General features: G+C 38.6%; 1 protein-coding gene across 13 annotated transcripts in view; it reads left to right on the forward strand.

Moving 5' to 3' along the window:
- XRCC4 (X-ray repair cross complementing 4) overlaps positions 1–21,297 on the forward strand; it is a 313,377-nt gene that overhangs the window by 229,201 nt on the left and 62,879 nt on the right. For 7 of the 13 annotated variants that reach the window (XR_006203731.1, XR_006203710.1, XR_006203702.1 and 4 more), the window contains one exon: positions 6–112. The exons of 4 other annotated variants lie outside the window; for them this stretch is intronic. The gene's annotated coding sequence lies outside the window, so the exon portion shown is untranslated. Of the gene's footprint in view, positions 1–5; positions 113–12,199; positions 13,781–21,297 lie in introns of those variants that run through there. 2 more of the 13 variants (XR_006203713.1, XM_042942739.1) reach the window with 2 other exon arrangements.

Genomic DNA, 21,297 nt, shown 5'->3' on the forward strand with positions numbered 1-21,297 from the left:
TTCAGAGCTACCATTCCATTCTTGGCCCATAATTCACAAACTAGAGAAATGTGCCCATCAAGAACAAACTCACTACTAGTTGTGCTCAGAAATGTTACCCCAAAGTGCCAAGGTAAGAACAAAAATCTAAATAGGATAAAACTAAGTAAATTGATTCCGTATAACTGCAACTTAAGAAAAATAGTCATTGAGATGGTCTTTCTGATGGCCTCATTGCTGGAGACTATATCAACAGATTTACTGGGTGCCCTCCCTCAGTTCTCAGAACTATAAAACAACTTTCCACTTTTCTAGAAGGAGCTCCAAAGAGTAATTGAATGAAACCCCGTAGACAGATCACTCCTCAGCTTATGCCCTCTGTTGCTGTTGGTGCTGTGTCTTCATCTCATGACTTAGAGGGAACTAACTATGGCATCTTTGATGATTTTTTTAAATAGGCTCACTAATTCTCACCGTGAGTTGACTTATACATAGGTGATTATTCTACATCATGAATGAACCATTCTAGATTTAGAATGTGTCTAAATCTTCAAATCACAGTCTTAACTAAACTGTGCTTTAGGTACATTTCTTATCCTGTCTTTTTTTTAACGTAATTCATTGTCCATTTGGCTTACATACAACACCCAGTGTTCATCCCAACAAGTGCCCTCCTCAATGACCATCACCCATTTTCCTCTCTCCCCCACTCACCCTCAGTTTGTTCTCCATATTTAAGAATCTCTTGTGGTTTGCCTCCCTCCCTGTAATCCTGTCTTGAAACCTGCTCCAATAGCCATAATGTCCACCACTCCACCGAAGAGTTCTTATCAAGTCACAAAGGATCTTCAAGTTGCTAAAGTCATTGGTCATTTCTAGCCTCATCTTAGTCACACTGAAACACTGATAACATACTTGATCTCTGATTCATTGTTGTCTCTTGGTTATCTTCCTATTCTACTGGCTATTCCTTCTTTATGACTTTTTTGCTTCCTCCTAATTTTCTCAGTCTCTATAAAGGGATCGGTACTCAGATCTCTTTTCTTTACATTATTGGCTAAGTGGTCTCATTTAGTCCATGACTTTAAGTAACTTTACATGATGAAAAATGCCAACTGCCTCCTGGCCTCCCTTCTTGGATGTACAAATGACATGGTAAGTCTAACATTAAATTCTTTATTGTCTCTTCAAACATACTTATTTACCAGCCTTTTCCATTTCATAAATAACAACTCTATTCAACCAGTTGCCCAGGCAAAAACTTTTGGAGACATCCTTGATTCATCTATTTCTCTCTAATCTCCAATTGTAATCTATAGTCCATAATCTCTAATCTCTAATTGTAACGTACTTGTGATCTGCTCCCAGCTCCATTTCTGTGGCTTTACCTCCAGCCCACCCCCCCCCTTTTTTTTTTTTTTTTTTTTTTTTTTTTGCCCTATCCCTTTTCCAGCCACAGTCATGTCAGCACGGTGCCTTGAATGTGCTATTTCTCTGGCTGGAATGCTCTTCCCTTCAGATTAGCTACATAGTCACTCCCTTACTTTTTTCATGTTTCTATTCAGATTCCATGTTATTGGGGAGGCCTTCCCTGACCATCCTATGTAAAATAGCACCCTTCTAGCATTACCTGCCACACCATTGTTTCTCTTGCTCTTATTCATCATTTTCCACATCAGTTTTCAGACCTGGCATATTATATGTGTTCATTTGTTTGTTGTCTGTCTCCTCTCACCCGACTACAAACACCATTAGAAGAGGGGCGCCTGGGTGGCTCAGTTGGTTAAGCCGCCGACTTCAGCTCAGGTCACCATCTCGCGGTCCGTGAGTTCGAGCCCCGCGTCGGGCTCTGGGCTGATGGCTCAGAGCCTGGAGCCTGCTTCCGATTCTGTGTCTCCCTCTCTCTCTGCCCCTCCCCCCGTTCATGCTCTGTCTCTCTCTGTCTCAAAAAAATAAATAAAAAACGTTAAAAAAAATTAAAAAAAAAAAACACCATTAGAAGAGGGACTTAGTCTCTTTTGTACTCCCCTATAATCTCCTTTGCCTAGAGTGCTGCTTTGTGCACAGTAGATACTTAATAGATTTTTCTGGGTTAATGATTTAAATTTTTATCACGGTAACTATAAGAGCAATAAGGCATGGGAAGTTTTGTTGATTGGGCCCACTGACTTGTTACTAGAACAAACCCTCTACTGAATCTGACATGAAAGCTTGGTCTAAATTATATCAGACTCTCTTAGCATTTATAGTGTTCAAGAGTTTACATTTCTATGTACAAACCATATGTCCACGTCCCAACAATGTTAAGGCTCAAAATGAGATCATATTAATTTTACTATTTTTTTCTGAGTTTTATTTATTTATTTTTGACAAAATTTGTGTATATTGAAGGTGTACAGTATAATGTGTTTTTTTTACAATACATTGTTTGATATATGTGTGTATACTGTGAAATGATCACCACAATCAAACTAACCAACTTATTTATCACCTCCCATAGTTAGACTCTTTTGTGTGTGTATGGTGAGGACATTTAAGATCTACTCTCTTAGCAAATTTCAGGTCTACAAAACATTACTGATACAGTCCCCATGCTGTATGTTAGATCTCTAGAACTCCTTCATCTTGTAATTGAAAGTTTGTAACCTTTGATCAGTATTTCTCCTTTTCCTCCATCCCTCTGCTTCTGATAACCATTATTCCACTCTGTGTTACTATAAGTTTGACTTTTTTTAAAGATTGAACATTTAATTGAAATCATATGATATTTATCTTTCTGTATCTGGCTTATTTTACTTAACATAATGTACTCCAGTTTCATACATATTATTGCATATGGCAGGATTTCCTGCTTTTTAAAGGCTGAATAATAGTCCATTGTGTATTTATACCACATTTTGGTTATTCATTCAACTCATTTCTCTATGTTGGCTGCTGTGAATAATAATGCTGCAATGAACTAATTTTTGACAAAGGAACCAAGAATACTCCGTAAGAAAAGGATAGTCTCTTCAATAAATGGTCTTAGAAAAACTGGATTGCCACATGCAAAACAATGAAATGGGATCCTTTGTCTTACACCATACCTAAAAATCAACTCAACATGAATTAAAGACTTAAATGTAAGCCCTAAAACCATAAAACTCCTAGAAGAAAACATAAGGGTCAGCTCCTTGACATTGGTCTTGGAAATGATTTTTTGGAATTAACACCAAAGCACAGGCAACAAAAGCAAAAATAAATAAATGAGACTACAGTAAAATTTGAAAGTTCCTGCACAGCAAAGGAAACCATCAACAACATACAAAGGCAACCTATGGAATGGGAGAAAATATTTGCAAATCACATATCTAATAAGGAATTAATATCCAAGATATATAAGAATTTTATACACCTCAATACCAGAACAACAAATAACTCGATTTTAAAATGTGAAAAGGACCTGAATAGACTTTTTTTCAAGAAGACATGCAAATGCTCAACAAGTGTATGAAGAGGTAGTTGACATCACTAATCATCAGAAAAATGAAAATCAAAACCATAATGAGATATTACCTCATACTTCTTAGATTGGCTATCACCAAAAAGTCCAAAGATAATAGGTGTTGGTGAGGATGTGGAGAAAAGGAAACTTTTGCACACTGTTGGTGAGAATGTCCATTATGGAAAATAATGTGGAAGTTCATCAAAAAAATTATAAATAGAACTACCCTGTGATCCAGCCATCCCACTTCTGGGTATATATTCAAAGGAAAAGAAATCATTATTCTGAAAAGATATTTACACTCCCATGTTTTTATTAACTTTATATATCCAAAACAAAGACCTGAGTCTTCACTCCATATGACTGTTGAGTTCTCTCTACAAGTGGGTCTTGGTCATTGTTTATCATTTCAGCCAAGCATCTGGCTTAGAGCTTGGGTCTCTGCTCCCTTTGTGGGCCACTGCTCACTCCTTTATCTCCCTGGAATAGGTTTCTTTAAGCTGCTGCTGCTCCACTGAACTGCTTCCCAAAGTGGGGCAGCAAGCCTTCTTTGGTTCTCTACAGCACAAGAGACCAAGCTTATTTACTTTTAATAAAACCATATCAAGCTCTACACTGACTTCCATATTGCTAAGCTTTTTTTTTTTTAATAGGAAATTTATTGTCAAATTGGTTTCCATACAATACCCAGTGCTCATCCCAACAGGTACGCTCCTCAATGCCCATCACCCACCCCCCCTTCCCACCCACCCCCAATCAACCCTCAGTTTATTCTCAGTTTTTAAGAGTCTCTTATGGTTTGGCTCCCTCCCTCTCTAACTTTTTTTTTTCCTTCCCCTCCCCCATGGTCTTCTGTTAAGTTTCTCAGGATCCACATATTGCTAAGTTTTGTGGTCATTCTGCAGTCATCACTTTGTTCACACTGGTCACTTGAAAACATGAAAATTTGGGACTAATACAAGGAAAGTTCACCACACTGACTAATTTAATTTACTGTAGCTAGACCCATAAGGAGTCACCAGTAACGTGGCCATGTTGCAAGCACCAGCTTATCAACATGCACCATCCAGCACACACGTATGTACACCCCTCGCTGGGATTCTCCTCTGCCATATCTCCCCTCCAAACCTAATCATGAGCTCAAAGGAAAGATTCCCTCCTCTTTGTATCCTAAATTCTGCCTCCTGGACCATCGTGAATCCCAGGATCTCTGTCTCCTTCCAAAATGATTTTGTAAATTCTCCAAGGAAAGCCCCACACCTTGCCTCTGGGTCAGTGTTAACCTGTATCCTTAAGCAGGCAAATGGTTCAATATCAGTGTATTTCCCCCAAACTAGAGCCATTGAACCATTCATAACACTAAGTATGGGACATCTGCAATCCATTCTAAGCTGCACCAAGCCCAATCAAGTTCAAACATACCCAACTTTCCTTACTCTTCAGATTCCCTGATACCAAGATCTTGACATATGGGAACAATATCATGAACACATGTATTTATTGTACACACATACACACACACCATTGACCTGTATACTCTGAGATGGTCTTCTTAACAATAAACAGTAATATGCTATTATAAAGCATAAATCCATATAAAGACAAAAAAAAATTTTTTCTGCCCTGGACTCTGCTCTCCTCCACCCCAAAAACTATCTGCAGAGAAAAAGAACCGTGTGAAAACATATTTGATTTATGTGACTAAATGGAAGACCCATCCTCTGGACCTAAAGGGTCTCAATCCAGGTTGTTATTTCGGCCCTAAGAATAGAGATATTTACTTTCTTTATTATTTAGAACTGAAAGGCACATTGGGTTGTTTTTCCCAGATTAAAAAGGCTGCATCAAAATGGCAAATTCCTTACTTTCACCTTTTGGTGTCCAAAAACTTCTAAAGGGCGTCCAATGCAGGAAAGCTCTTGCATATGATGTGTTGAGTGTTTGGGTTGATACACATTCCTCCTCTATAATCTGGGCTTCCTTTACCTATTAGATAATAATAATATCCAAAATCAAAATCATTGGTTTTCATGCCATATAATAAATTCTCACATCTTTTCTGAATTGTGAAATGATAGCTGTCTCTAGAATACAGTGATATTTTTCTGTCAAACAGTCATTAGGAAAAATTGTAAGGAGACTCTGCATGTGGTTTCTTAGAGTGGCCTATAATAAGTTAAATCTGATTAATTTTCCTTTAAATATGCAATGAACAAAACCCATTCCCACCCTCCACCCCCGCTTTTTAAATTTCTGCTACATGGGACTAGTCCATGGGAGAAAAATTGCTCTTTCTCCATCTTTTCCCCTTGATCTCTCATGATCCCTTCATTGGGTCCCCACTGTTCTGTTTCCAACCTTCCCACTAAGAAAATATACCTGCCCAAGTCTCTTATCCTGGGATATTCCTGCATGACAAGGTAGCTAATAAATTGATGCCATAGATAAAGGACAGTTAACCTGGACTGGCTACCTTTTGTCTTGTTATATGTTCCATTTGACAGGCCTTCATTGAGCTAACTCAGAATTATTGACATAAGGTTTTTTTTTGTTTGTTTGTTTGTTTTTTCTGTAGCCACTCAGTGAGGCTTTTCTTTTAATCAGTCACTAGAGTATATGACGCAGGCAGTTCTGGATTCCATGTCCAGTAAGATGCACAGAGACGTCAGAGCAAATGATGCAAGGTCAAACTGTTCTTAAAACATGGCTCTGGTTCCTTACTACAGTGAGGTCTACGCTGAACCTCAGTATATAAAGCAACAAAAGAAGAGTTGGAGTAGGATCCAAGAGTTCGGTCCCCCTTATCCTTTGGGAAAAAATTTACAAGCCATTGGTCCAGCGATTAAGAGGTTCAGATTAAGAGAACAGATTCAGGAGTCAAACAGTTGAATTCAAACCCTTGTTCTGGGTGACTCTTGGGAAATGTCTTCCTCTCCCTGCACTTCACTTTTGTCATTTCTAAAATGCAGCCAATAATCTCATCACAGGTGGTTCTGAAGATTAAATGAGATCATGTAAAACGGCACTTAGCACAGTGCCTGGTGCCCAAGAAGAGCCGTGTTAAAGGTGCGGGATGGTTAGTGTTAGTCTGCTGCCACTTCTGTTTTAACCAAAACTATTAGATGGGTGCAGTATGATGCCCCATGCAATAGAGCTGTTGCCCATGACCGAACACTCTCCTGAGGGTAGCAGAACAATCGCTGTTTTGTAAATTGAGTTAAACCACTCCCTAGTGTGGCTAATGATGACTAATACAGCAGAAGGGAGTTGGCCACCCTTGTGCAAGGCACAGTTGGGAAGTTGACTATGCTCTGCTTACAGAAAGTCAGGTCATTGCCAAGCTCTAATCCATGTCACTCCTGCCATAGTTCTAATCTTAGAAGAAATTCACTCATTTGTAGAAGACACGTCAACCTTTAACATATACTAAATATAATTTTGGAGGAATTCCCAGCCAACTTCCTAAAGCAAAATACACTCCACGAATAGTGTCCTAATAGCCTTTGATGAGGCAGATTGTATTGGTATCTACAGTTTAGCATGGAGAGAGACATAGTCCTTGATAGATAAGTAATGGGAATAAAACCTGGAAAACTCATATTTTGATGGAAACAGTAAAATGGTTCCCTTGGACCACAGTATCTGAATTCTTTCATTTTTGTACTGCTAATAGCACAGAGAAGCACAATATTTCAGCTAAGAGTGTTAGAAAGGTATAGGCATTAAACAAATGTCTAACAGTTTAAATGATTTCTTAGAAGGGACTGAAATATGCTTCCTCATTTTATATACACATCCTTTTTACATATTGCTCCAGATAGGATTGCAAAAGCAATGATCTTGCAAGAAACAAGACCTCAGCTGAAAATGATATGCACCGTTAAAATACGAAATAAAACACACAAGCCAACAAAGCTGAGATTTAAAAAAAAACTTGTATTTTTTCCCCCTTATGTTTCATTTGCCTATACTCATTCCAACTTGGCCTAATTTGCTGATCACAAATCTGGATATATTACCAAGACCTTGTCAGGATGCTAAGAAGGGACAGGAGCCCCCAACTCAGGTTTTAGCTATTTCAGGGCTACTTCTGCTTTCCCTAAACTTCCCCTCTATCACCACTGAGGCCTTTTAAAGGATATTACCAAGAACTTGGCAATGAGATCATGTGTCCTTTGTCACTACGTGTCTGATTCTTGTTATAGATTCCCTGATGCCTCAGTTCTCAAAGCTGTGGATCCGGAGCTGTGGCTGTTGTCTGTCTGTAGTGGGAGAAAAGTAGAGAGAAAAGTAGGGAGAAAACTGCTTAGGAGAAAAGTAGATTCCGTGCTAGAAGCCTGTGACTCCCACGCTCCACATCTTGTGTTATGGGTCACTCAAACATGCTCCCTGAGAAAGCTCTCAGGAACAGGGAAATCATCATTATTTCCTCATTCCTTATCTCTGGGAGAGAGAGGAGGGCCAGTCCCTTTTAGAGTCCCCACTATCTTCCGAGTGCATCTCTGCTTTTGAAGTGTCAATAAGCTCCAACTGAACTCATCATCTCCCTTCTATCTTTAGCCACATCTCGTTCCTATTTTGGTGCTTTCCAAATTGGTGAAAGGCACCAACCTTATCGTGGTTGTTATCACTGACTCTTCCATCTCCTGACCGGACATTTTCTTCCATCAAATCACCAAATTTTGTTACTTCTTCCTCTATGATGGCCAGTTTTCTCTACCATCACCAACACTACTGCCACTAACAGAACTACTACTATTGCCTGGATCTGTGTCACAGATTTCTAGTGAGTCTTGCCCTTTAACCTTGCCCCTTCTCAATCCTTCTCCTGGTTCAGTAATTTTCCAGCTCCACTTTCCTTAATTGCTCCCTACTGCCTTCAATAAAAAATGTCCAGTATTCTTAAATTGTCTTATAAGGCCTGTCTGATATGATGCCTCCTTACTTCAGTGACATTTTTATCATTCTTTCTTTTGCTACTCTTCCCTCCCCTCCACCAAAAAAAAAACCAAAAAACCAAAAAACAAAAAAAAACCCTGTACATATTGGCACTACATCTTTCCATGCTCTCTCTTCCCTTCCAAGTCCTTGAATATGCTCTTCCCTTTGTCCTGAATACCCTTTCTCACTCTGCTGTCTCCATTCTTTGACTAATTGCTATTCATCTTTTAAGTCTTGGGTTGAATGTCACTTCCTCAGAAAGCTTTCCCTGACCATGTAAATCCTGATTAGGCATTCTTCATAGATCCTGTGTCCATACCATATTCCCCCCACCATATAGCATTTAGCACATTTAGTCCACATGGCCCTTGTAACTGCATGTTTGCTTCTCTGTCTCTGTCACAGTCATCCATAAAGACAAGAAGCCAATCTTTTTCACTGTTCAATTCTTTGTACCCAGAGTAGGTCTTCCTGAATACATAAATGAGTATAATGGAAGCAAACGTGAGAAAGTATTTAAAGGAGTGTCAACATGTCAGATGCATCTGAGAGAGCAAATGAGCTGAGAGCCAGAGAATGACCTTTGGCCCCATGTGAAAGTGGTTTGTGACTGTGATAAGAGCACTCTCCGAGATGTAACAGAGTAGAGTGGAGTGGAGTGTGTTGAAACTGCCTAGGACGTTAGTACATGTAGACAGCAAATGTAGACAAGTTTACTGTGAGATGTGCCATGGTAAGAGGAAGACACTGCTGCTGCAGGAGAGAGAGGGGATGACTGCAGGGACATATTATGTGAACGATTAAAGACACTGCTTGTAAGAAAGTCACAATTGTCCTTAGGGTCACACAAAAGGCAGACCCAAAAGAAGAATGCCTATTTTGGCAAAAGCTCATGAGCACATTTTGAATCTCAGTTTCGGATAAAATGTGCTAGGACAAAGGAGTTAAAATTCCAGAAAAACACTCAGGAAATAAGTTTACAATGTTGCTTCACTGCTTTGTGCAGCAAGTAATAACTTTATTGGTAGCTTTTGTTGGCTTGTTGTGATAACCACATAAAGGAAAAGAGCTGTAAGTGAGATGCAGGGAATGTTTATGCTTTCGTTTATTATTCAATATGGACGTCACAAGGGTATGAGGAGTCGCACAGCAAATAACCGTGTACTCACAACCTACCTTCAGGACTAACATTTTATTAAATGCAGCAGAAGACCTGGTGCATCTTGAATTTAAAATGACTTTTATCCCAGGTTGTACAGGTCTCCAGTTAAGGCACAGATTAATTTTTTAGCATGAAAAAAAAAATGTTTCCACTATGGAAAACCAACCTGTTGAAGTTTATACAGAAAATATTTTCAGTAAACAAAGACGAGTGCAGAGTTTCAGGAAGAAAGTGTGAGGGTCATGATGACAAAAGCAGTGGAGGACCCACAGATGTGCCCCAGGCCCTCCTCACTGTCATCAATCATAAGCCTGTCCTATTCCACAGTTCCAACCACTAGGTCTTGGACCCCTGGGGGTAGCAGAATTTATTGTGAGGGGTCTGTAAATCCATATGCACATTCAGTATGACTAGACTAAATAAATAATATGTCACACACACACACACACACACACACACACACACACACACACACACAGAGTACTATTTTTTAAATGTCTATAGGTGAGGTGATGAATAAAATATAAATTCACTTACTTGGTTCACTGAATTAATAGAAGCCTTTGATCATTATGTATTTTCTCAGTCTATAGACATTGAAAGTATAATGCCTAGCATGATACAGTCCTCATACTCAAAAGAGATTGGACTATTGCCATTGTTATTTACTAGAAAACATGCATAAAGCCACTGGATGATGAATTAAACAAGAGGCAAAATGTTTTCTTTAATGTCACTAATTATTTGCATTACCAAATGTTTCCATAAACAAACTTGTTGTATACACTCTTTGTCTTTGCAGGAAGCCTTTATGTTAACACCCTCCTTAGTCCATACGTCACACAACAAACACCATCAGATCTTGGAAAATGAAATAGAGTATCTAAGGGGTGCCTGGGTGGCTCAGGTGGGTAAGTGTCTGACTTCCAATTTCGGCTCAGGTCATGATCCCAGGGTTGAGGGATTGAGCCCCACAATCAGGCTCTGCACTGACAGGGCACCCACCTGCTTGGGATTCTCTCTCTCTCTCTCTCTCTCTCTCTCTCTCTCTTTCTCTCTCTGCCTGCCCCTCCACTGCCCACACACCCTCTCTTTCTCAAGAAAGAAAAAGAAAAAAGCATCTAAGGTTCAATCTTGCAGGAGTCTGAGTAGGGTTTCTCTCCTTCCTTTCAACACTTGATGGTTCTCCCCTGGACAGGGTGATGGGCAGGGGTGGAGTGAGACCAGAAATCCCAGTGTTTTTCTTCTTGTCTTGTGCTCGACATGCTTTGAGTTCCCCTGGGGTGCTTCCATCCACATGTGGCCCGTTTCTAATTTGTCTACATATAATGAGTGCCGTTTTGTGCTTTATTCATGCAGAGGAACCCAAAGGCCCCTCGTGTGCTCTTATCTGCCTAGATACTCAGCATGCACCCTTAAGAGTGTCGATTTGTTTGGTAATCATTTATTTCCAATGTATTTGTCTCTCCTCACAAATAAGATAATAAACTGAAATATCTAAGCACATAATTCGTATTTTATGTTGAATGGAATTGACTGTGGAGGAAAAGAAACTCTCACCCTTGTCTCAGTTCTCTCTCTCACTAGTGTCTAAGTGAGCAATAGAAATGCTCTTTGATATTCAGACATGTTTTACAAAAACTCTTCACTGAAATGTTTTCCACAGTGAGACAGCACATAAGATGGCACATGACCCAACACCGTTACTCTGATTCCCATAATGAAAAGTTGATTTATTTATCAGTTTTCTTTCAATGTTTATGATCACATAAAAGAAGAAACCTTAATTTAGTGTTGGCGTATATTTAACACTTCTTACAGGTCCCCACCCTCCCTCCATTTTTCATTTATTTTTTAACAGAGAGAGTGTCTAGGTCTCACATTCAGAGCCTTTAGCACAAGGTAGCAATGTTTACATAAGTTTTAAAGCATTTTTTTTATTCATTGTATATATATCGTGTAGCTTCCATCTATTTAAGGCAAACAGTAGATTCTTTATCCATCTACAGTAGTGATATAATCTTGTAAAATAATAGAGTGAGTCCGGTTAAAGAAAAATATTACATAGATACCGATTTGATAGTACAGCCGAAACCATGTGAGTTACTTAAGAACAAAGTTTGGGAGGTCCTGCTTTATTATAAAGCAAATAGATTATTGGGAAACATGGAATAATAACCTGTGAGCACTAAATATTTTATCAAGGCAGAAAAGCTAGTCATCACACAACATTGTAAATAAGAGGTTAATGTTCTGGCCATACAGAAGTGAGTAGGCATGTGTGAGTTAGAGTTTTGACTTGACATTTTCCACCATACACTATTATATGTGGTTACCAACAGCATTGGCTTCAACATCTTTGAATGTGAAGAAGAATGTGAAAAAAATAAATTTGGTTGTTTTTAACCTGGACGTTTATCGTTTGTCTGATGCACAGTGTCACAGAATCCATTAATAAAAGGGGTTAAAGATTACGCCCTGAGAGGCTGGCAAAACAGTTCTCAAGTGCATTACTCAGCTCGAGGCAGACGTCACAAGGGGAACTGGCTGTCGTTTTAAAGCTAGTGGGTGTAAAACTTGCTGTTTCTTTCTATTTGTCTGTGAGATAATTCTGGCTCTCCCTTTCCCTCTAGGACATGGCTGCCAAAAAGAATTAATCCCATACCTACCCCATTCATGATGACCTCGGAAACAGGAGAAGCAAACGTTTCTTACTGTTAACCAGAAGCATTTCCCCCAAATGACTGCAAATAGCACAAATGTCTGTTCCATTGATAGATAATTCCAGTGACACTTTTTTTTTTTTTCAGCCAAGTAGAGATAGCGTCACAGCAGGATAAAGTGGGCTGGAGTCACTAACTTTGACGTTCCAATCCTGGATCTCCCACTGCCTAACTCTCTTCTCTCAAGCCAGCCACTTAACCTCTCTTTTGAAGTCAGCTTCCTCACAAATGAGACCAGCTCACGTGTACTTCTTGTCTAAGCACCAGATAAGGCAGATAATGTACAGAGGCAGTAGCCACAGCTTAATCCACAGTGTAAAAGTGCTTTCCAGAAGGGCTTCTCCCCCACCCCAGGATTTCTTAAATTACTAAACTTCATATGCTGTCCACCAGTGTCAAAGGCGACAGCCAAATAAAAGGCCCGTCCTTGTACTAAAGACCAGGCCTTTCCCTGATTATGGACTTATTTTAATCATGAACCTTGATATACTTGTAGAAAAAGTTGACTTGTTTTTCTTCATATCTCCCTGTTGGTGGGTATCGTTTAATGGGAAATTTTTCAGTTTTTTTTATTTGCTTTTAGTTGTATTTTGCGTGTATGTATTTTTAGTTTTTTAGTTTTCTGATTTTCCAGATATCTACAGAAGACTCGAAATATCCACCTTACTTTCCAGAGAAATAGTTTTTATAAAACAGAGATGCCATTTGTTATCCATAAAACATGCTCTTTTTTTGACATCTCCTGTAATATAGAGAAGACATATTCGTGTATTTACTTGGGCTGAGAAGAGATAGCAAAATTTAGTCTTGGATATGTATAGATAACACTGTTATCTATTGCCTCCACCATTACCAAAGAACTGGGTTCAGTTAGAATAGGTATTTGCTGAACAGTAAGGAATACTAAGAGATATCTTGTGTGGGCAAATTAGTTTGTGTACTTGACCCAAGCAGTTAGCACAGAGCAAAAGGGACCCAGTTTCCTGGAACCCTGTATCATATATTGTTGACTCCTGCTAGTTATTTCTTCTATGCAGACTCTCATGAACTAAAAAAGCAAATTGACTTCCAAAAGTTAACCTATGCATGAATAAAAGCACAACATACACAGAATGTTTTAGTCCTTCTGAATTCTTTGATGTTCCATCTCTAATAAGGAACTAACTAGATTAAATTTAAATTCTTCAGATATGAAGTAAAACGTATTCAATATATTTTACAACTTTTGAGACTGTAGAGATAAATGATTATTTTGCAAAGTGGTTTTTGAACCTTACCTTGATTCTGAGGGTTCAAAGGAACAAATTATGGTTGAGAAGACTGATAAGAACCAATATGTGTTGAAGATTGAAAAGCCTCAGGGACATTTTTTGTGTCTGATTTGACCAAATCTGTTGACCATTTTAGCTTTTCATCCATCTCATTAGAAATAGTTTTCAACAGGGGCACCTGGGTGGCTCAGTCAGTTAAGCATCCAACTTCAGCTCAGGTCATGATCTTGGGGTTTGTGGGTTCGAGCCTCACATCAGGCTATGTGCTGACAGCTCAGAGCCTGGAGCCTGCTTCACATTTCGTGTCTCCTCCTCTCTCTGCCCCTCCCATGCTCATGCTCTGTCTCTCAATAAGAAACAAACATTAAAAAGAAATTAAAAAAAATAGTTTTCAACAAAGATAACCATTATGCAAATTACAAGTGGTGTGTTATGTGCGTGATTAGGTTTTCCATTTTTCTTTCTTTGAAGCTTTAAAAAAATATATTTTGGTGGTTATTATAATGGAAGTCCACTTTCGTACTGGATTTCCTTCATTTCTCTTTAACCGTGATTAAAGAGCTGAATCTCCACCAAGGGGGAAGTAGCATTGGTGCTAATCCCAACTTGGCAGAATTATTGGGTTCCACCCCAACAGTCACCAAAACATTTGGGTTTAGTCAGAATACCAATTCATCACTTCATAAAACCAAAGCTCTTCTCCATCCCACAGTAACCTGTTCATAGACCATAGGGAGAGTGAGAGAGATGTGAATAGACTCACTGAATAATAGGGCCTGGCCCTCTCAGACATCAAAAGAGATCTGAGAACCTTCCATTTCTTAAGGCTCCTGGAGTATTAAAACAAGAAGAGGAGAAGAGGAAAAATGCCAGAACAGCATAGAAATAAAGTGTAGCACATTTTAAGTGCTTAAAATCATGCTTTAAACACATGAAATATAAAATAACCTTTCTGGAAGACAAGATCAAATGGCCAGATTTGAGGCTGTTTGTGATTATAACAGCCCTAGCTAAATGGTTTTACTAAAGACACCTAGCTCCCAATCATCATAGCTCCTGCTCAGGGGCTGAATGGAAGTTCCAGGATCATTTAGCCTCATTTGATAGATATAGATTAAAAAAACTGAGGCCAAAGAGTGCAAATTATGTGCTTTAGAGTGCAGTCAATTAGTTGGTGAAAAAGCAGATCTCTGTATACTCTCTGTGCAAATGGAAGGCACAGAGGAGGTCTTGAGTGGGCGAAATGACTACTAGCAGTTGATAAGGTGATGAATATCAAAAGCAATATTGCAGGGAAAGTTTGTTGGGCAAAGCCACCATAAAATGGACTGAGTCATGGCCAGATGTGGCCAGATGTGGCTAATCAAGACTCCTGATTGACATTTCTGCATGATTTCGGTGAGGGCTGCATTTATGACACTACTTCATAAGGCGAAATTGGAGATTCCTTATTTCCAATACCCTTATTCTGTGGTTAGTTCTCTAGTTGGAAATCTGTGTGAGATCCTCACGGAGACGGGTGTTAACTTTTCCCATTGAATTTCTAAGCTAGGAAGCTGGGACTCTTAGGAGTCGATTTTGACTCAGTCTTTTGTGAGACACTCTCATCTTTGAGTCATGCTTTAATAATTTGGATCTCAGCAATGACTTTATTTATCTTGGGGAATTTTACTTTTCTGGACAACCAGAATAATTCCTCTCTTAGCTATCAGAAGCAGACACTGGAAAAGCTGCTTTCTGTGTCGTTTTCATACTGTTAGGATTCTGGGCTCCTTAGTAACTTGGCCAACTGTCTTGAATCAAATGTTAGGCGAGCGCTATTGGCTCTATCTCCTCATAGATCATTTCCAGCTGTTAGAACAACACAAATATGAAATCTTCTGATCCAGGAAAACTTGAAGTTTTCATTAGATCCCCATACAAAGATTAGATGCAATGATTAAAAAGAAGTATCAATCCCCTGTGTTTGGAGGGTGATGGGATATGGATAACATCACACTGTTAGTGGAAATATAATTTGTTAGAATCATTCCAGTAGGCAATTTGACAATATGTATCAAAAGCCTCAAAATGTATATATTCTCCAATTCAAGATGGCAGACTGACCACATGCATTGGCCTCTCATTACTTCCAAAACCATATTTACTGAATTAAAAGTATAGAAATGTAGAATAAAATCTCCCTTATACATGTATCTCTCAAGTTCAGTAAGGAAAATGGAACCAATTGGTTCAATAGAGAGAGCTCAATATAGGCACCTATTTATGAAAGTGTAGGAACATCTAAAAAGCCAGATGGATTTGCAACATCAGGGGCTACTGCCTCCAGTGGACTGGAGGGACCAAAGAAAAAAATTAGTATTGCTAGAGCTCAAGGCCCTTCATGGTGAGAGGTTGAACCATGAGAACGGGGCTGCCTGGAGTCAGGAGGTGTTGGACAAAAAAGAAGAAACCACTTCTAGAGATGCTATGCTGCCAAGGGCAGAAAGAGAAGGGAGAAATATATTGCCTTCTTCCTTCTTCTCTCTCCAATATCCTACCAGTGCTTCCCACTGGCTGAACCTCCATGGAAGCCAGTTGGCATGGAAATGTCATTTACAGGAGCTGGTCACTGCTCTGTGATCGAGAACAGAGCAGGGAAATGTTGAGTAATGACTAAAAGTAAAAAAGCAACTGCCTGGAACAACAGACAAGAGAGAATGGGAAGTGTGTATGTCACTAAAGATTGAGCTATTTAATAAATTACTGGGATACAAAAAGTAGATGAGAGCCATTAGATAGAAGAAAAGGCAGAGCAATTGCCAGCCTAGAATACACTTTGACAGCTCTGTAAAGGAAGAAAGCTAATCTGCCCTGTGGAACCCCTGACATGCCTTGGGTATAGAGTCAGCAGACACAACAGAGGGGAGAGTGAAAGATGGAGCTAAACAGAGAGAGATTCCTCAAAGGTCTGAGTGTATCCAGAATTCTTCAGTCAGCACCCTATCTCCAACATATATAAACACAGTAAGCAGGCAGTTGGCATTATACTCCCAGTCAAAATATATGGTGACTCCTTTCTAAAGTAATTGGGCAAACTGGGAAAAGATAACATTTCTACATTTGCTGATGCCTCAGAGGGAAGCCATTATCATCTTGGCACTGTGCAGGCACTCAGCCTGGGAGCCAGTTACCACTCCCATTGATCCTCAAAGTTTACTGGCCCACACTGCCTGGCGCAACCCAGGAAGCAATTTCAGAAGAAGGGGAGAGGCCTGCTAGGAGAACAGTCTTCTGCCACTACAAAAGCAAATATCTATTCCATCTACCCAGGCCTGCTTTCTTAATAACAGAGAGAAGCCACTAGAATATGAGGAGAACTAGCAGTATAAAAAGAAAAGTATAAAATTCTAAAAAACCAACAAACAAAAAACAATCTTGGAGGAAGTTGAAATGATTCAGGGAACAAAAAGATCATCCTTAGAAATATTTGCAAAAAGGTTCAAGAAAATACTACCTCTATAAAACAAATAGGAGAATGAGAGAATGAGAAAGCACTCTTAGAGATTTAAAATATAATTGCCAAAATAAAAAAATTAGTAGAAATACTAAAAAACAACAAAATCAAAGGAATCTCTCCAAACATTAATCAAAGAGCAAAAGATGGAAAATATGAGAATGAACTCAGAGGACCTATATTCAACTAATAAAAACCTCAGAAAGAGAGAAAGAGGCAAAGTGTTTAAATTATTCAACCAGATAGTAAAAAGATACGTGCCAGAGCTAAAGAAGGATAAGACTCTTTGGTTTACAATGACTCACCTAGTGTCCAACCCAATGAATGGAAACAGACCCCCCACCTGGACACATTGTATGGGAAGTATCAGAACAACATAATTAAAAAGAAAACCTTACAAGCCTCTAGGAAGAAAAAAAAGCCACAATTCACAAAGGAGAGAGACTCAGACTGATACATTTAAAGTTCTGAGGTAAAACTTTTTACCCAGAATTTTCTGTATTTGAAATATATATATTTGAAACTGCATTTCAAAAATACAAGGACTTAGTACATTTATCACCTATGTGTCATCTCTCATGAAGCTACTTGAGTGTCCTCAGCATAGAAGATCAGTAACCAAGGAAGGCAGGAACAGTAGTTCTGACCCAGGAAAGGGATAAAGGGATGTTCCAGGTTGCCACAGGCCTCAGAGCCACCGGTCCTGAGAAGAATGAGACAGTACACCCCAGGGGGAGACTTCAGGGACAGTCTGTGCCTTACGGAATAACTAATATGGCTTAGAATGTGGAAAAAATAAAGGGCAAATAGCAAAAGGGATGGGAGTAGGAAGTAATAAAAATTCCAGAGGAAAGGTTATACTACACACTCTTGATCAAAATGTGACAAAAACTAATGCCTTGATTTTAAGGAATCCATAGACCTTCATTCTAGAAACAAAATTCTTTGGGTGGCTTAGATTTCTGTACAAGGGCCCATGGAAAAAGCACTGGAAGCCTAGTGCGTCAATTGGCATGGTGTGTATCTGTTTTTGTATTAAAGAATTAACACTGGCAAATCAGTTGGTTGGATTTCTATTAAGAGACAACCTAATGACATAACATGAAAGGTTTGTTTGTATCTGCTGTTCTCAGCAGAGAACAGAAATATTGGCTACTTGGACTACATGTCAAAGCAAAACTAACAAAAGATGGCACAACAACTTTCTGGGGGGAAATACGGAAAAAAAAATGGAAGACTTTCTCAAGTTTTAAGGGGTGGTCAAGACCAAGAAACACGGTCAAAATTGGAAAAAAATGAGAATTTAGTTTTATAACCTAAAAGGAACCAATAGTAAAACTAAAAGTAATATAATAAATATTCAGGTGGAAGGAGATAATGAAAATGAGCAAATCCCTGTCTTCATCTTGAGGAGTCACTACATATTGCCTAAAGTAGTTAGATAGAAGAGTACATGTATTAATCTAGATCCTTCATACACAAAAATGAGGTATTAACGTCACCTGTTGGAAAAACCCCGTCTCAGCCCTCCCCCTCCCCCCACCCTGCCAACTGCAGAACTCCTGAAATGGGATCTGCATTTTAACAAGATCCATCAGTGTTTCATCTGCACGTTAAATTTGAATAGCACTCCTTTAAAACAGTACTTCTTAATTTTGGCCATGCATTATTAGAATTGCCTGCAAAACTTTTAAAAATACATCATTTAGAAAGGGGCAAAGCCCAGGCCCCCACTTAAAGAGATGATGCTTTAAAAGGGATAGTGTACAGAAATCAGTATTTCTTCTTAACAGCTTCTGAGATAGTTCCAATGTGTAGTCATGGTTGAGAACCAGTGATCTAGAAGAACTACGGTAAGTGACAAAGAGAATGAAGACAAAAATATTTTAATTTTGTTTCTGGATCTATCAGGGCATTGGGCTGAGGATGAGGAAGCGTGGAAAAGACTTGTTTTAAATGAATAAACAAACAAACAAAAAGCAGAATCAGACCTATAAATACAGAGAACAAACTGATGGCTGCCAGAGGGAAGGAACGTGAGGGGTTGGGCAAAATGGGTGAAGGGGAGAGGGAGACACAGGCTTCCAGTTTTGAGATGGGTAAGTCGAGGAGTACAAGCACAGCATGTACATTGTACATACAGTCAATGATATTGTAATAGTGATGTAATGGGACAGATGGTAGCTACACATATTGTGAGCAGAGCATAATATATAAACTTCTCTGAATCACTACGTTGTACACTGGAAACTAACATAACACTGTGTGTCAACTATACTCAAAAAGAAAAGAAAAAACATTTTTTAATAAGAAATGTTACAATATTTGATCTGTATCTTGCACATGTGTTACTTGAAATATAGGTTTCTTTTTAAGCATACAGCCTTCCGCTCAGAAATTCTACTTATAGGAATGTTTTTAAGAAAATAATTGATATATTACACAAATATTTATGTTCATAATTTTAAGAATTGTAAACAATGTAAGTGTTCACTTAAAAAAGTGATACCTGCACAACCATGTTTTTCACAACATTATTCACAATAGCCAAGACAGAGAAGCAACCCAAATGTCCATTGGTGAATGAACAGATAAACATAATGTGATGTATGCAGACAATTATATTTTTTTCAGCCTTAAAAGGGAAAGAAACTGTCCCATGCTATGACATGGATGAATCTTGGAGATATCATGCTAAGTAAAATGAGCCATTCACAAAGAGACAAAGATTGCACGATTCACTTGTATAAGGTATCTAAAATATTTAAACTCATAGAGCAGAATGGCAGTTACCAGGGGCTGAGGGAGAGCTGTTGTTTAATGGATTTAGAGTTTCAGTTCTATAAAGTGAAAAAGTGCTAGAGATTGGTTTGAGAACAATGTGAATAAAGTCAACACTGCTGAACTGTATACTTAAGATGGTAAATTTTATGTGTTTTTTACCCCAATAATTTTTAAAAAGTATGTATTTTGGTAAACAACTCTGTGTATGTTTGAATGTATAGTAAAAATTGTAGATTATGCAACAAAGTGGTTGTATGGCTTGCAAAGCTACAATTGAGACTGCTTCTCTTCACTTTCTAGATTCTTTGCTATTTTAAGAGTAAGCACAAAGTATTGTTATAATTAAGGGGAAAAAGAAGAAGCTGTTTCCACTTTGAACAATATAAAACCAAACTTTCGTTGGAGTTTACAATGACTGAATGACTCATATACTGCGCTCCCTTATTTGCCAAAGAAGCAATTACATTCTCCTGAGGAATTCAAGGCTTCACATCCCTTTTGGAAATGGTTGTGTAGTGTCTGGATCTTCTGGGACTTCTGAATATTCTCTCTAGTCTTGGGGAAAAGAAGCAAAAACTAAGTAGCCCTTTTACACATGAAGCAGAAAAACTGGTTAACGTCATAGAACAGATTTTGTCTCATGAATTCCTTTAGCTTCAGGGAATAGTAAAGCAGAGGGGACATTGGGAAAAAGGAGAGGAGGAAGGGGCATGGAGGAGTTAATTGCTCTGGACAGAACTGCCCAGCCCAAGTGTATGTTGACATTTTAGCTCTGTGTTACCACTGTTTTCTCTTGACCCTCTCTGGGTATCCTGAGTCACAGTGACAAAAATGTGGGTCATTACATCACAACTGTTTTACGATTATTTGTGTTTGCACGTTTGACACTTGTGGTCCATTGCTAATGCTATATTGTGCTGAGACGGCGTCATTAACCATTTTTCTTTTAATTTCAAAGCCTGGCCTAATGAAATATCTATAAAAGTGAAAAAAAAAGTTAAACCAGAAGATCTTTAAGATTATTAAAACCAAATGTTTAAAAAAGGAGTTTCACTGTTAATGTCAAAATATCTCTGTGGCTCTGTAAAGCTTTTAGATTCTACCAGATACTTAAGTCCATCAATAAGCTAATGTACATTGCGATCAGCAAATCCATGGATCATGCTTGTGCGGGAATTCTTTTGTGTTATCTAACTCTTCTAATAAGAATGGCTCCATACATCCATGTTGAGTGCTTTTTAACCTCACAAAAGTTAGATAGCATGGCAATAATCCTGGCAATCAAGGGTCTAAAAAACACAAAAGTTATTAAAGGTATCACGGAATGAACAGACCAGTTCTTCATTCTGTTCAGCAGAGCACCAAAGAATTTAACAAATCTTATCTTTAATCTAATGTTGGAATTGTGATCGTGGACTATTTCTCTTCTTGTTATTAGGCCTGAGTGGAGAACTTTG

The sequence above is a fragment of the Panthera leo genome, chromosome A1, assembly GCF_018350215.1.
Source record: "Panthera leo isolate Ple1 chromosome A1, P.leo_Ple1_pat1.1, whole genome shotgun sequence".
Classification (NCBI taxonomy): domain Eukaryota; kingdom Metazoa; phylum Chordata; class Mammalia; order Carnivora; family Felidae; genus Panthera; species Panthera leo.